General features: G+C 47.0%; 1 protein-coding gene and 1 long non-coding RNA gene across 3 annotated transcripts in view; one reads left to right on the plus strand and one right to left on the minus strand.

Moving 5' to 3' along the window:
• The window catches only part of PPP1R9A (protein phosphatase 1 regulatory subunit 9A), a 219191-nt gene that overhangs the window by 79411 nt on the left and 125385 nt on the right, over positions 1 to 14395 (plus strand). The gene's annotated exons all lie outside the window — the stretch shown is intronic.
• The window catches only part of LOC141095763 (uncharacterized), a 28561-nt gene continuing 23407 nt past the window's right edge, over positions 9242 to 14395 (minus strand). Inside the window, exon 4 of the long non-coding RNA XR_012233469.1 lies at positions 9242 to 10488. This is a non-coding gene — a long non-coding RNA (uncharacterized lncRNA). The remainder of the gene's footprint in view (positions 10489 to 14395) is intronic.

A 14395-nucleotide genomic window follows, 5' to 3' on the forward strand; every position in this document is an offset into this window, starting at 1 on the left:
GGGGTCACACCTATACAGCTCTAGCTTTAAAGGGACAGGAGAACCAAACTATTTTTACCCCAGGGACTTTAGGTCTCATAGCAGCCAATCATATGGGTTTGCTTTGAGGTTCAGCATTTATATGAGCTGATCCCTCCTTGTCTAAAATGTATGTGGGGCTCCGGGGACCACCGGGCGTTCTATAACAATTTACACTATGGGGAAAACTATTGGGCCACGTATCTTCATAATTGAATTTAGGTTTTTTATTTAGTCCCATTGCCCGTGGTGTATAACCTCCGGCCCCTCACACCCTGTCGTATAACTTCCAGCCCCTCGCCCCCCAATGAATTAATTCCAGCCCTTCTAACTCCCCTCGGTGTATAACCCTCGGCTCCGGCCTCACCGCCATGCTGTCTTACATGTGACAGAACGGCCGTTGGTCCAGAGATCACTGATTCCAACGTGGTTCTTTAATAGGCACCATCGGGGTAACAAGTCCGTTCATGACATTTCTTCCTCCTGAATCTTCCCCCGTCACCTGTGAGAAGAGGAAGGAGCCACAGCAACTTAGCCACGAAGTGGAGACCCCGTAACGTTACAGAGCAGGGGAGGGGGAGGCAGAGAGCTTCACGGCCAAGCACAGCTGCATGCAGCCGTACATCACCAAGCACAATGCTGAGCGTCAGATGGAGTGGTGTAAAGCCGCCACCACTGGACTCTGGAGGAGACGTGTTCTGTGCGGTGACGGATCGCACTTCTCTATCTGCGTCTGATGGAGGAGTCTGGGTTTGGTGACTCCAGGAGGACGTTACCCCCTGACTGCATTGTGCCCCCTGTACAGATGGTGGATGGTAATAATGCTATGGGGCTGTTTTCAGGGGGCGGCCTCGGACCCTCAGCTCCAGTGATGGGAAATCATCTTCAGCACGAGACATTGTGGACAATTGTAGCTTCAGCTTTGTGGGAACAGTCTGGAGAAGACCCTTATCTGTCCCCCATGACTGTACCCAGTGCACAAGGCCAGGGCTGTGGAGTCGGAGTCGTGGAGTCGGAGTTGGAGCTCATTTTGGTGGAGTCGGAGTTGGAGTCGGTATAAAATGGTCCGACTCCTAAAATATATAAATTGGGTACAGTAGTTCAATGCAGAATGTGCTGAATATTTTTTCATAGGAATTTGGGAAAGTTATGAAATGTCCTATAAATGGCTGTTCTATTCCTGATCTAAGGCTACATTCACACACAGCGTTTTTTCTGCGTTTTTTGAGGATACGTTTTTCAGTTGCAAAAGCAGATCAGCTTTTTAAAAAACCGAATCACCTGAAAGGCTTTTGAGCTCATAGATAATGTTTTCAATAGCAAAAGCAGATTAGAAATCTGCTCTATCTATATATCCATATCTGTATCCGTATCTTATCTGTACCAAAAAGAATGAAAGCCGGATAGCACACAGACTAACACTGCTTTTTTGTTTAGCACCAGTCAGGTACACCTCATAGCTGTCCAAAAGGACGCCCAGGACAGGCATTGCTCGTCTTCAGTAAAATCAACATCAACATCAATTGATAGTTGGAATAAATAGACTGCATTCACCACATCTTAAGGTGCAGGCTTTATTTTCAAGTGTAGGGGTGTGCAGTATAAGGTTCTGCAGCAGCTGAGGTGTGCAGTATGAGATTCTGCGGAACAGTATGAGGTTCTGCCCCCCCCTAGTTTTGATCCTGGCTGAAACCGTTTCTTATAGACATGGCGAACCCTCAGGTAACCCTAAATGAAGGTCAATGGACACAGGTGGCTGAATTGAAGGAATTGCTTAATCACCCATTTACCGTGACTAAAAAATTACAAGCTGAGGATTTAACTCCTGGCATTTTTGCAAGGGAGAGGAAGAACTTGCTATTTTGCCTGTCCCAAAGAGGAGATTTAATCGCAGATGGCATTTCTGCTTCAATGAAACGGAGAGAGACACAGCTATTGGAAAATAGCATTTTTCTGGCAGCTGTTTATGTGGATCCAAGTCATCGTATATTGCTTGATGATCAACAGCTTACTAAATGAAAAGAAGCTCTGACTGAGGTAGCAGTTAGGATGAGTGGCCTACAGGAGGACTGCCAGGCGCAAGGGGACTTGGGTCCTGACAGTGCTACTGCTGCCATATCTTCATCCTCATCAGATGAGGAGTTTGACAAGTATTTGAATGATATGGAGCAGGCAAAGCGTTGCTGCAAGGAAAAAGATTTCACTCCATCTCCTATAGCAGCAGATTGACCAGATTTCAGCAAAATGTTTCACTTGCTCTCAAAGAAAAAGAAAAATTCAACCGTTCATCAAAACTGACTGTGCATGAGGCAATTCCTTTATACTTGGAAATTGTTAGAGATGTTGCCCGTGTGGTTACGGCTTTGCCTCCAACCCAAGTTAGTGTAGGGAGGTTGTTCTCTGGCCTTAAAATTATTAGGTCAGATTTGAGGTCATCTATGAAGGAGGATCTGATGGAGGCAATTCTATTTCTTAGAACAAATTCATAGACTGCACAAATGTTATTTAGTATGTTTTTGTTGAAAACTGTTTTTTGCCACTTACATAGTTTATTACATAGTGTTTTATTTATATATATATATACTGTATATATATAATCAATATTATACAGTGTATTACATATTTACAATTACAGTTTTTTGTGTTCTACAGTTGTATTCCAATAAATAGATATTATGTTCTATCTAAATGTCTTGATTATTGTATCATAAAAATGATTAAATGTCGGATGTCCACATTGTACTACAATACATTTTTCACTTAAATATAAGCAATATATGTCGGAGTTGGTGGAAGGAAAATTGAGGAGTCGGAGTCGCAGGTTTGGCTTACAGACTCCACAGCCCTGGCACAAGCTCCCTACAGACATGGGGGAGAATATAAGGGGCCGCACAGAGCCGGACCTCAGCCCCATCATACACCGTAGGGATGAACTAGCATGAAGAATCCCATTGTGACCCTATTATCACATGGTGTTCATGGTGGAGATAGCCCTATACAGCGGCACGTACACCATAGACCTGTAAGGATGGCCATACACATGAGATAGCCGTCTCCCGACTCCCCCGCACACGTGAGCGCTCAGACCAGGGGTCTTCTGTTCTCACTGTTGAAAGCGGAAAACCATCTGCTAGCAGACAGCTCCACGAGTCATTGATCTTTCCTGAAGAGACTCAGATGTTGTAGTTCCAACCGCCCAATCCTTGTCCAATGACATCGGGGAGCAGTTTGGGGGCCCCTGAAAATATCTGATGAACTGTTGGTGGCGCCAAAATTGGCAAATTTGACCGACTTTAAACTAAAGCATACGGTGATGTTGATCCTTTAGTTTCCATTGTGCTGCCTTATCAGCAGAGTTATGAAAGCAGCTCTGGAGTACGGTATAGGCTGTAAGAGTTGCAGCAGCTCTGGTGTATGATACTATTTATCCAGCGCGTTCCAGCCCTGACAGCAGATATCGACCGCTAACAGCCACCTACTGAACACTATGTGTTCATAACACATGCATGCTCAGCTGAACCGAGCATGCATGTGTGTGGCCGGGGAAGGAGGGATACTTGTCAGCCGATTGAGGCTTCAGCCTGTCTATAGTGCATGGCCAGCTTTAATCTGGAGGAAGCTTTTAAGTCAAGTCAGGATGGCATGGGTGAGGGGCTATGATATCTATGGCCGGACCCCTCTCTCTGTACAGGGGATATCAATATTTATATACTAATCAGTTTACGACATTCACCGTCCTGAGATTTCGCTAATTTAATTGCCAACCTAAGTGTTTGCGTCATATTACACACGGGATTCCTCCCGTGATTTGATCAATATCAGCAATTATTTTCCCTGCCTGGCATTGCAACTCATTGCTGATCAGTCCCATTCAAGTCAACGGGATTGAGATGCAATACCAGATGCGACCACTGTATCACGTACGGCACTGTGCATAGTAAACAATATGGAGTACTGCAGCCTGTTCAGACCTCCGTCTGTTCTCGTACCTTCCCCCACAAGTGTTATTTTGGGGGTTCCAGTATAATTTCTTGGCCCAACAGTAGGGAATGCCTTTGTCATATACTGCCCCCTAAGGGCCTGCACTAGGTATAACACAAGGTATAAGTCTTGTAGTGAGTGCTCATTTAGGCGTGCTGGATATGTTACATAGCTTTCCAGTGAGAAGTTTAGGTGGCCCATGATCTCGGTATCTGTGGGTAGTCTAAAAAGCATGTGGCACCATATAAAAATAAGTCCTTGTAAATATATTTATTTGAGTCATCCTCTTGTGGCAGGTTATGCAAAACTGAATGGTCTCTTATGTTTTGGTGAAGCTTGGTGACAACCAATATCTCCACCCTAGCTGGAATTATACCAGGACTCACTGGTTAGAGAAAGCCTGTGAGTCCTACTTTCCCCATCCGCTTATAGAGAAAGCTTGTGAGTCCTGCTTCCCACACCCACTTATCGAGAAAGCCTGTGAGTCCTGCTTCCCACACCCACTTATCGAGAAAGCCTGTGAGTCCTGCTTCCCACACCCACTTATTGAGAAAGCCTGTGAGTCCTGCTTCCCACACCCACTTATAGAGAAAGCCTGTGAGTCCTGCTTCCCACACCCACTTATAGAGAAAGCCTGGGAGTCCTGCTTTCCACACCCACTTATTGAGAAAGCCTGGGAGTCCTGCTTCCCACACCCACTTATTGAGAAAGCCTGGGAGTCCTGCTTCCCACACCCACTTATAGAGAAAGCCTATGAGTCCTGCTTTCCACACCCACTTATAGAGAAAGCCTGTGAGTCCTGCTTCCCACACCCACTTATCGAGAAAGCCTGTGAGTCCTGCTTCCCACACCCACTTATTGAGAAAGCCTGTGAGTCCTGCTTCCCACACCCACTTATAGAGAAAGCCTGTGAGTCCTGCTTCCCACACCCACTTATAGAGAAAGCCTGGGAGTCCTGCTTCCCACACCCACTTATTGAGAAAGCCTGGGAGTCCTGCTTCCCACACCCACTTATAGAGAAAGCCTATGAGTCCTGCTTTCCACACCCACTTATAGAGAAAGCCTGTGAGTCCTGCTTCCCACACCCACTTATAGAGAAAGCCTGTGAGTCCTGCTTTCCACACCCTCTTATAGAAAAAACCTGTGAGTCTTGCTTCCCTGCCCACTCATACAAAAAGCTTCCATATGTCCTAACTACTATAATACTGCCCTCTATGTACAAGAATATAACTATAACTACTATAATACTGCCCCTATGTACAAGAATATAACTACTATATTGCTGCCCCTATGTACAGGAATATAACTACTATAATACTGCTCCTATGTACAAGAATATAACTACTATAATACTGCTCCCCATGGATAAGAATATAACTACTATAATACTGCTCCTATGTACAAGAATATAACTACTATACTACTGCCCTCTATGTACAAGAATATAACTACTATAATACTGCTCCCCATGGATAAGAATATATCTATTATAATACTGCCCTCTATGTACAAGAATATAACTACTATACTACTGCCCTCTATGTACAAGAATATAACTACTATAATACTGCCCCTATGTACAAGAGTATAACTACTATAATACCGCCCCTATGTACAAGAATAAAACTACTATAATACTGCCCCCTATGTACAAGAATATAACTACTATAATACTGCTCCTATGTACAAGAATATAACTACTATATTGCTGCCCCTATGTACAGGAATATAACTACTTTAATATTGCCCCCTATGTACAAGAATATAACTACTATAATACCGCCCCTATGTACAAGAATAAAACTACTATAATACCGCCCCTATGTACAAGAATATAACTACTATAATACTGCTCCTATGTACAAGAATATAACTACTATAATACTGCCCCTATGTACAAGAATATAACTACTATAATACTGCCCCTATGTACAGGAATATAACTACTATAATACTGCTCCTATGTACAAGAATATAACTACTATATTGCTGCCCCTATGTACAAGAATATAACTACTATAATACTGCCCCTATGTACAGGAATATAACTACTATAATACTGCCCCTATGTACAAGAATATAACTACTATAATACTGCTCCTATGTACAAGAATATAACTACTATAATACTGATCCTATTTACAAGAATATAACTACTATAATACTGCCCCTATGTACAAGAATATAACTACTATAATACTGCCCCTATGTACAGGAATATAACTACTATAATACTGCTCCTATGTACAAGAATATAACTACTATAATACTGATCCTATGTACAAGAATATAACTACTATAATACTGATCCTATGTACAAGAATATAACTACTATAATACTGCCCCTATGTACAAGAATATAACTACTATAATACTGCTCCCCATGGATAAGAATATAACTACTATAATACTGCCCCTATGTACAGGAATATAACTACTATAATACTGCCCTCTATGTACAAGAATATAACTACTATAGTACTGCTACCATGTACAAGAATATAACTACTATAGCTCCCCATGGATAAGAGTATAAGAACTGTAATTTCAGAGTTTTCCTCTCTGGCCAGTCGTTAGTGTTCATCCGTCAGATGCGACACTGTTGTGTATTGATGTTATATGGCCTCAGGATAGCGGAGGCTCAGGACGTCTTCTAATCACAGTGATTTCTTTTAGGAGACTCTGAGAAATTGTAAGGTAATTACAAATAATAGCGCTCCTTCTGATGACGTCTCCACGCTGTGGACTTCAGTGAGTCCTGGGAGAGCTCAGCCTTAAAACGCCTCATCGCTTCTGTAGTTAATTTTCACCAAATGTTTGTGGTTTTATGGACAGGACATTGTATCTCAGGCTTTCTCCTGATTACTAATCCTACACTGATTGGAAAACTTCTGCTGATTAGGAATGTTCTTGACTGTTTCTTGGGGTAAAGTTCTTACCGCAATCACCCTACACAAGTAACACCGTAATGTCCTACATAATGCGTCGTTCCACTCTTCACAGATGGATATTTTCAGAAAGACCTTGTAAAAAGAAACACTTTTGCAATTCATTGTCTGTTCAAATATTTAGCCATTCTTGAGATATTACCATTTTTTTGGTTTTGTTTACAGCTTGTTGCCTTGTGGCAGACCACCACTGCTGTCTTGGCTGCGGTGGCCAAACACACACAGCGCTTACCAGCTCTTTCTATTGAGCTTTTAAGCACTGCTTTACAATAGGCTGGGATCACTGGAGCGCACTGTTGTCTTCTAATCCTGGCCAACTTCATATAATGCTTACAGTCTTGACATCAGCGGTGGTTGGTTCCCAAGGCAACCAGCTGTAAACAAAATAAAATTGTTAATATCTCAAAAACAGCTAAAAATTTTAATAAAAGCACTTTTTCAATTTACTGTTTATTTTTTTCAATCTCTATCAGAAATCACTCATTCACGAAGATGGCGATAACATTTTAACATGCAGGACATCTGCCAGAAATAGCAGGGTATCAGAGCTCAGACAGGAGCACTTTAGCTCAGACTGGAGCACGGGAACTCAGACGGGAGCACGGGAACTCAGACGGGAGCACGGGAACTCAGACGGGAGCACGGGAACTCAGACGGGAGCACGGGAACTCAGACGGGAGCACGGGAACTCAGACGGGAGCACGGGAACTCAGACAGGAGCACGGGAACTCAGACAGGAGCTCAGACAGGAGCATGGGAACTCAGACAGGAGCTCAGACGGGAGCACGGGAGCTCAGACGGGAGCACGGGAGCTCAGACGGGAGCACGGGAACTCAGACGGGAGCACAGGAGCTCAGACGGGAGCACGGGAACTCAGACAGGAGCTCAGACGGGAGCACGGAAACTCAGACGGGAGCACAGGAGCTCAGACGGGAGCACGGGAACTCAGACGGGAGCACGGGAACTCAGACGGGAGCTCAGACGGGAGCACGGGAGCTCAGACTGGAGCATGGGAACTCAGACGGGAGCACGGGAACTCAGACGGGAGCACGGGAACTCAGACGGGAGCTCAGACGGGAGCACAGGAGCTCAGATGGGAGCACGGGAGCTCAGACAGGAGCACGGGAACTCAGCCGGGAGCACGGGAACTCAGACAGGAGCTCAGACGGGAGCATAGGAACTCAGACGGGAGCACGGGAACTCAGACAGGAGCTCAGACGGGAGCACGGGAGCTCAGACGGGAGCACGGGAGCTCAGACGGGAGCACGGTAACTCAGACGGGAGCACAGGAGCTCAGACGGGAGCACGGGAACTCAGACAGGAGCTCAGACGGGAGCACGGAAACTCAGACGGGAGCTCAGACGGGAGCACAGGAGCTCAGACGGGAGCACGGGAACTCAGACGGGAGCACGGGAACTCAGACGGGAGCTCAGACGGGAGCACGGGAACTCAGACGGGAGCTCAGACTGGAGCATGGGAACTCAGACGGGAGCACGGGAACTCAGACGGGAGCTCAGACGGGAGCACGGGAGCTCAGACGGGAGCACGGGAGCTCAGACAGGAGCACGGGAACTCAGCCGGGAGCACGGGAACTCAGACAGGAGCTCAGACGGGAGCATAGGAACTCAGACGGGAGCACGGGAACTCAGACGGGAGCTCAGAAGGGAGCACAGGAGCTCAGATGGGAGCTCGCACGGGAACTCAGGCGGGAGCACGGGAGCTCAGGCGGGAGCACGGGAACTCAGACGGGAGCACGGGAGCTCAGACGGGAGCACGGGAGCTCAGACGGGAGCACGGGAGCTCAGACGGGAGCACGGGAGCTCAGACGGGAGCACGGGAACTCAGACGGGAGCACGGGAACTCAGACGGGAGCTCAGACGGGAGCACGGGAGCTCAGACGGGAGCACGGGAGCTCAGACGGGAGCACGGGAACTCAGACGGGAGCACGGGAACTCAGACGGGAGCACGGGAGCTCAAACGGGAGCACGGGAACTCAGACGGGAGCACGGGAGCTCAGACGGGAGCACGGGAACTCAGACGGGAGCACGGGAACTCAGACGGGAGCACGGGAACTCAGACGGGAGCACGGGAGCTCAGACAGGAGCTCAAACGGGAGCACGGGAACTCAGACGGGAGCACGGGAACTCAGACGGGAGCACGGGAACTCAGACGGGAGCACGGGAGCTCAGACGGGAGCACGGGAGCTCAGACGGGAGCACGGGAACTCAGACGGGAGCTCAGACGGGAGCACGGGAGCTCAGACGGGAGCACGGGAACTCAGACGGGAGCACGGGAACTCAGACAGGAGCTCAGACGGGAGCACGGGAACTCAGACGGGAGCACGGGAACTCAGACGGGAGCACGGGAACTCAGACGGGAGCTCAGAAGGGAGCACGGGAGCTCAGAAGGAAGCACGGGAGCTCAGAAGGGAGCACAGGAGCTCAGATGGGAGCTCGCACGGGAACTCAGGCGGGAGCACGGGAGCTCAGACGGGAGCACGGGAACTCAGACAGGAGCTCAGACGGGAGCACGGGAACTCAGACGGGAGCTCAGACGGGAGCACGGGAGCTCGCATGGGAGCTCATACAGGAGCATGGGAGCTCAGGCGGGAGCACGGAAGCTCAGGCTGGAGAACGGGAGCTCAGACGGGAGCACGGGAGCTCAGACGGGAGCACGGGAGCTCAGACGGGAGCACGGAAGCTCAGGCCGGAGCTCAGGCCGGAGAACGGGAGCTCAGACGGGAGCACGGGAGCTCAGACGGGAGCACGGGAACTCAGACAGGAGCACGGGAGCAGCAGAATGTTTTCTTTGATCAGTTTATTTTTTTTCTACCTGAATTTTTTTTTTCACTTGGGAAAACTCGCTGAAAATTTTTCTTATTTATTTCTGTAGGAAATTTGTCTGTTCATATAATGAATTTGTGTTTATTTTTAGGAGTTTAAAAAAAATATCAGGTTTCCATTAGAACTACTTCCCTTTTTTTGAGGGACGTTTTGGAACAGTTTTTTACTTTTCTTGAAGCTGTTTTTTAACGAGTTTTGGGCAGTGCGTAGTTTGGACAGCTTTCAATTAGGATCGCGTCAAAGAAGGGACGTGTTTTTTTCCCCCATGGATTTCTTAAATCCTCTTCAGAAAAAAAAAAGCTCAAAAAAACTCTTTCAAATGAACAGCAAAGAGGATTTTCCAAGAGTTTTTGAAAAGGATTTGATAGAGTTTCTGCTTCTGAAAAACAAAAAAAAGCCCCTCAGTGTGAACATGTGCATATGACATTTGTAATCCGATGGCAGAGCCAACAGAGTTTTCTTTAACAAAGCCGCTTCAGGAAAAAGTTGGAAGCTTTTTTTTTTCTGATACGACTCCGCTGGCCATGTTACCGTCATTTTTGTCGGCGTCTTTTACTTAGATCTTCCGTTGTAAGGAGCCTGAAGAATGAACATGTCGCTTTCCTGAACCCTGAAGCAGCCAAAACGGAGCACGCACACAGCAAGGTCGTTTGTTTTTTTTTCAGTGTTTTTTCAGGCAGATTCCGGCCGACATCCACCTGAAAAAGATGGTGGAAAAAAGGAAGTGCATGTCACATGGTTGTAGCGGATCCTGATAGAAAACGTTTTAATATAAAAAAAACAAACAAAAAAAAAACCAGTAAAGTAAATAAAAAGTATTAAAAACTCTTTGAAAACTGTTTTGAGGAAATTAAAAATGCGTCCAAAAATTGCCCAAAACGAATTTAAAGGGGTTTATGGGTAAAAACTCATTTTTGAGTGCTTAAAAAAAAAAAAAAACTGAGTGTGAACAGCGCCTTAAGCTGCAGCTGTCCCTTTTCCTCTGCCCCCGTCACACCCTCCTTACAGTATATACAACTGTATACTCTCTGCCCCGATCGCTGTATGTCGCCGTTTGTGTTCTTGCATTTTCTTGTGCGCTGACCTTTATGATGTGATTTAATCGAGTCCTGGTCTCAGGGTGACTACCCCCACCGTCCTCCGTGCCGCTGGGTTTGGTGGGTCGCCCGGGTTGTATATACAGAATTCTCTAATGTGGGTAAGTGATTTGCTCTCACACAGCTGCCAGACGAAGTGACACACAAGAGCTGGGGGGACGCGCGCCGGGGGGAATATTGTGCGGGGGCCTCATAGCGCCATATGGAGGGCATGAAAGGGGCGACTTTATTGTATGGGTTCATTATACCAATAGTTAGATATGCATTAATGTCATCAACCGGCGACCAGGGACAATGGCCGGGAGTCTGTAAAACGCGTGATGTGATTTTCTGGTGAAGATGGAGAACAATTAGTGCGGCCCCCCGGACCGGGCCCCCTTTGGTGCATGATTTATGGTTTCAAGACTCGGCCATGTGGACGCGGGGCAGAAGGGACGATCTGCAATGCAGATCACAGGGGACAATCGGACTATAGACGCGGTAATGTCCTAAGTGGCCATGTGTCTGCTGTGAGCCGGGCCCCTGAGGGACACAGAACGCCACTTCACCCGGCAGAGCCATAAGTCATCTCCCTGGAAGAATGATGGAGTCGCCGGCTGGAGCTGCTCCGGACACTTCTGGATACAAAGCGGCTATAAAAGAAATGTGTCCGAGAGGAGCGACTTACAGAAGGGCGAGCGTCACACGGAGAGCAGCCCGGCATATGTACAGCAGACGCGACCGCACACAGCGCCAAACCCTGAGTGTGACCTGCGCCACTGACGACTGCATCACTGAGTGGCCACGTTCACACAGTCAGTATTGGGTCAGTACTTTATATCAGTATTTGTAAGCCAAAACCAGGAGGGCAACAATCAGAGTGAAAGTATCATAGAAACACGTCACCACTTCTGTATTAGCACCCACTCCTGGTTTGGCTACAAATACTGATGTAAAATACTGACCAAATACTGAACGTGTGAACGTGGCCTTATGCTGCTCCTCCTAAGCCGAGAGAAAACTGCTCCAAGTTAGGCTGTGTTCACACACAACGTTTTTTTAGCGGTTTTTTTAGCGGTTCTCCCAATAAAACCGCTAAAAATAAGCTTCCCATTAATTTCTATGCATTTTACACTTTTGGTGCATATTGATACGGTTTTTACCGCGAAAAAAACCGCTTCTCTGTAAAAAACGCAGCATGCTCATTAATTTCGCGGATTTTTCCGCGTTTCTGGCTATTTCCATGCATCTTCAAAACGCGCGGTAAAAAAAACATAAAAACGGCGCATTTTTTTGCGCAAAAAACGCGCTGAAAAAAACACGCGGTTTCTGGGAAGGGTGTCAGGTTTTCCAGCAGAAATTTTCTGCTACGTGTGCACTTAGCCTTAGGGTGTGTGCACACGCTGCGGATTGCAGTGCGGATTTGGCCACGCACATTTTGTAAAATCCGCAGGTAAATCTGCAGGTCAAAAGACCTGCGGATTGCCCTGCGGTTCTGCCCTGCGGTTTTTCATCTCCACAATGGAGGAGATGGCAAACCGCAGCGGAATCCGCAGAAAGAATTGACATGTCAATTCTTTCTGCGGTTTCAAAACCGCGCGGAAAATTCCGCACCGTCTGCACTGCGGTTTTTAATATCCATAGGATATTATGGTACTGTACACCGCAGCAAAAACTGCTGCAGATCCGCAGCGTGTGCATACACCCTTATAGAGACGGCGCATTATTTAGCAGGTTACATCTGTATCTGCAGATTACTAGAGTTATATATGTATAGTCTATCTATCTATTATCTATCTATTATCTATTGTAAGGTGGCGCTGTTATTCAAGTAGTGGATACTCGCTTAGCCGCCACAAAACCAGATCCGGCACGGGTTTTCCATAAAACAATTATAGTCCGTGCGGTTTATTCAGCATCATAAACCCACAGCAGTAACATAAAGTTCATCACATTAGCATAGCGTTCAGGACAGAGTTCAGCTCTGTAACCCCTGTGGTCACACAGGTAAGGCATACACAGGCTCTTCAGCCTCAGTTATCTCACCCACGTCAGGGTTTCCTCATGATTGCTTCACCTCATCATGCTGCAGACGTCCATTTCTTCCAGGGAATCATCAGGCACGTGCAGCCATTCAACACAGCGTTCCTTGCTGTCAGGAAGACGTCCCCATCTCTCCCAGACGGGGCCTTCCAAAACGGACCAACCAGGTCCCAGCATTCACCCATGTGACCTACCCTTGCCACCTTATATGGTCCGTAGCCACGCTGACCGGGTCACATGGCTATGACCTCATCACAGGTCCTTGAACCATTCACACACTCTTTACAGTATCGTTCTTAACCACACCCCTGGGTGGATTTGTAGGTAACTAGTTCCGCCCGTCTCCCCAGCTACCTGGAGACTTCTCCCGGACACATTGAAACAGCACCTCAGCAGTATCACTGCTGATCAACACACACACAAGTCTCCATCTCAAGGCCACCCACCTTGAGATACGCAACGGTCATTCAGTATTCTGCCTCTCTCCTAGGACATCCACACAGTGCCTCCTAGCGGACACAGTTGTCACTACACCACACTATCTACAGTGGGTACGGAAAGTATTCAGACCCCGTTAAATTTTTCACTCTTTGTTTCATTGCAGCCATTTGGTAAATTCAAAAAAGTTCATTTTTTCTCATTAATGTACAATCTGTACTCCATCTTAACAGAAAAAAATAACAGAAATCTAGAAGTTTTTGCAAATTTATTACAATTACTGGGCCTCTTTGACCTTTCCCGACGCCTGTGCACTGCAGTACTTGGCAATGTCCTCAACAGGGCAGATCAGTACGCCTGCGCAGGAGCGCGACACGAAGCAAGGAACATGACAATATTGCATGAAGATGGGAGGCGCCGGACCTGGACCTGCGACGCCCATTGGACCGGACCGCCCTCGGGTGAGTATAATAAAACTTGTTTTTGTTATCTTTCAGGTTAGATCGGGGCCTTATCTACAGCATTCTAGAATTCTGTAGCTAAGCCCCGAAAAGCAATGGCCGCAGCACGTAGCTGAAAAACGAGGTGACAGGTTCCCTTTAAATAGAAGAAGTTTGGGACCACCAGAAGTCTTCCTAGACCTGGCCGTCCTGCCAAACTGAGCAATCGTGAGTGAAGAGCCTTGGTGAGAGAGATAAAGAAGAACCCCAAGATCACTGTGGCTAAGCTCCACAGATGCAGTAGGGAGATGGGAGAAAGTTCCACAAAGTCAACTATCACTGCAGCCCTCCACCAGTCGGGCCTTTATGGCAAAGTGGCCCGATGGAAGCCTCTCCTCAGTGCCAGACATATGAAAGCCCACATAGAGTTTGCTAAAAAACATGAAGGACTCCCAGACAATGAGAAATAAGATTCTCTGGTCTGATGAGATGAAGATAGAACTTTTTGGTGATAATGCTAAGCAGTATTTGTGGAGAAAACCAGGCACTGCTCATTACCTGCCCAATACAATCCCAACAGTGAAACATGGTGGTGACAGCATCATGCT

The sequence above is a fragment of the Dendrobates tinctorius genome, unplaced genomic scaffold, assembly GCF_039654945.1.
Source record: "Dendrobates tinctorius isolate UK_male_01 unplaced genomic scaffold, ASM3965494v1 ptg000070l, whole genome shotgun sequence".
NCBI lineage: Eukaryota > Metazoa > Chordata > Amphibia > Anura > Dendrobatidae > Dendrobates > Dendrobates tinctorius.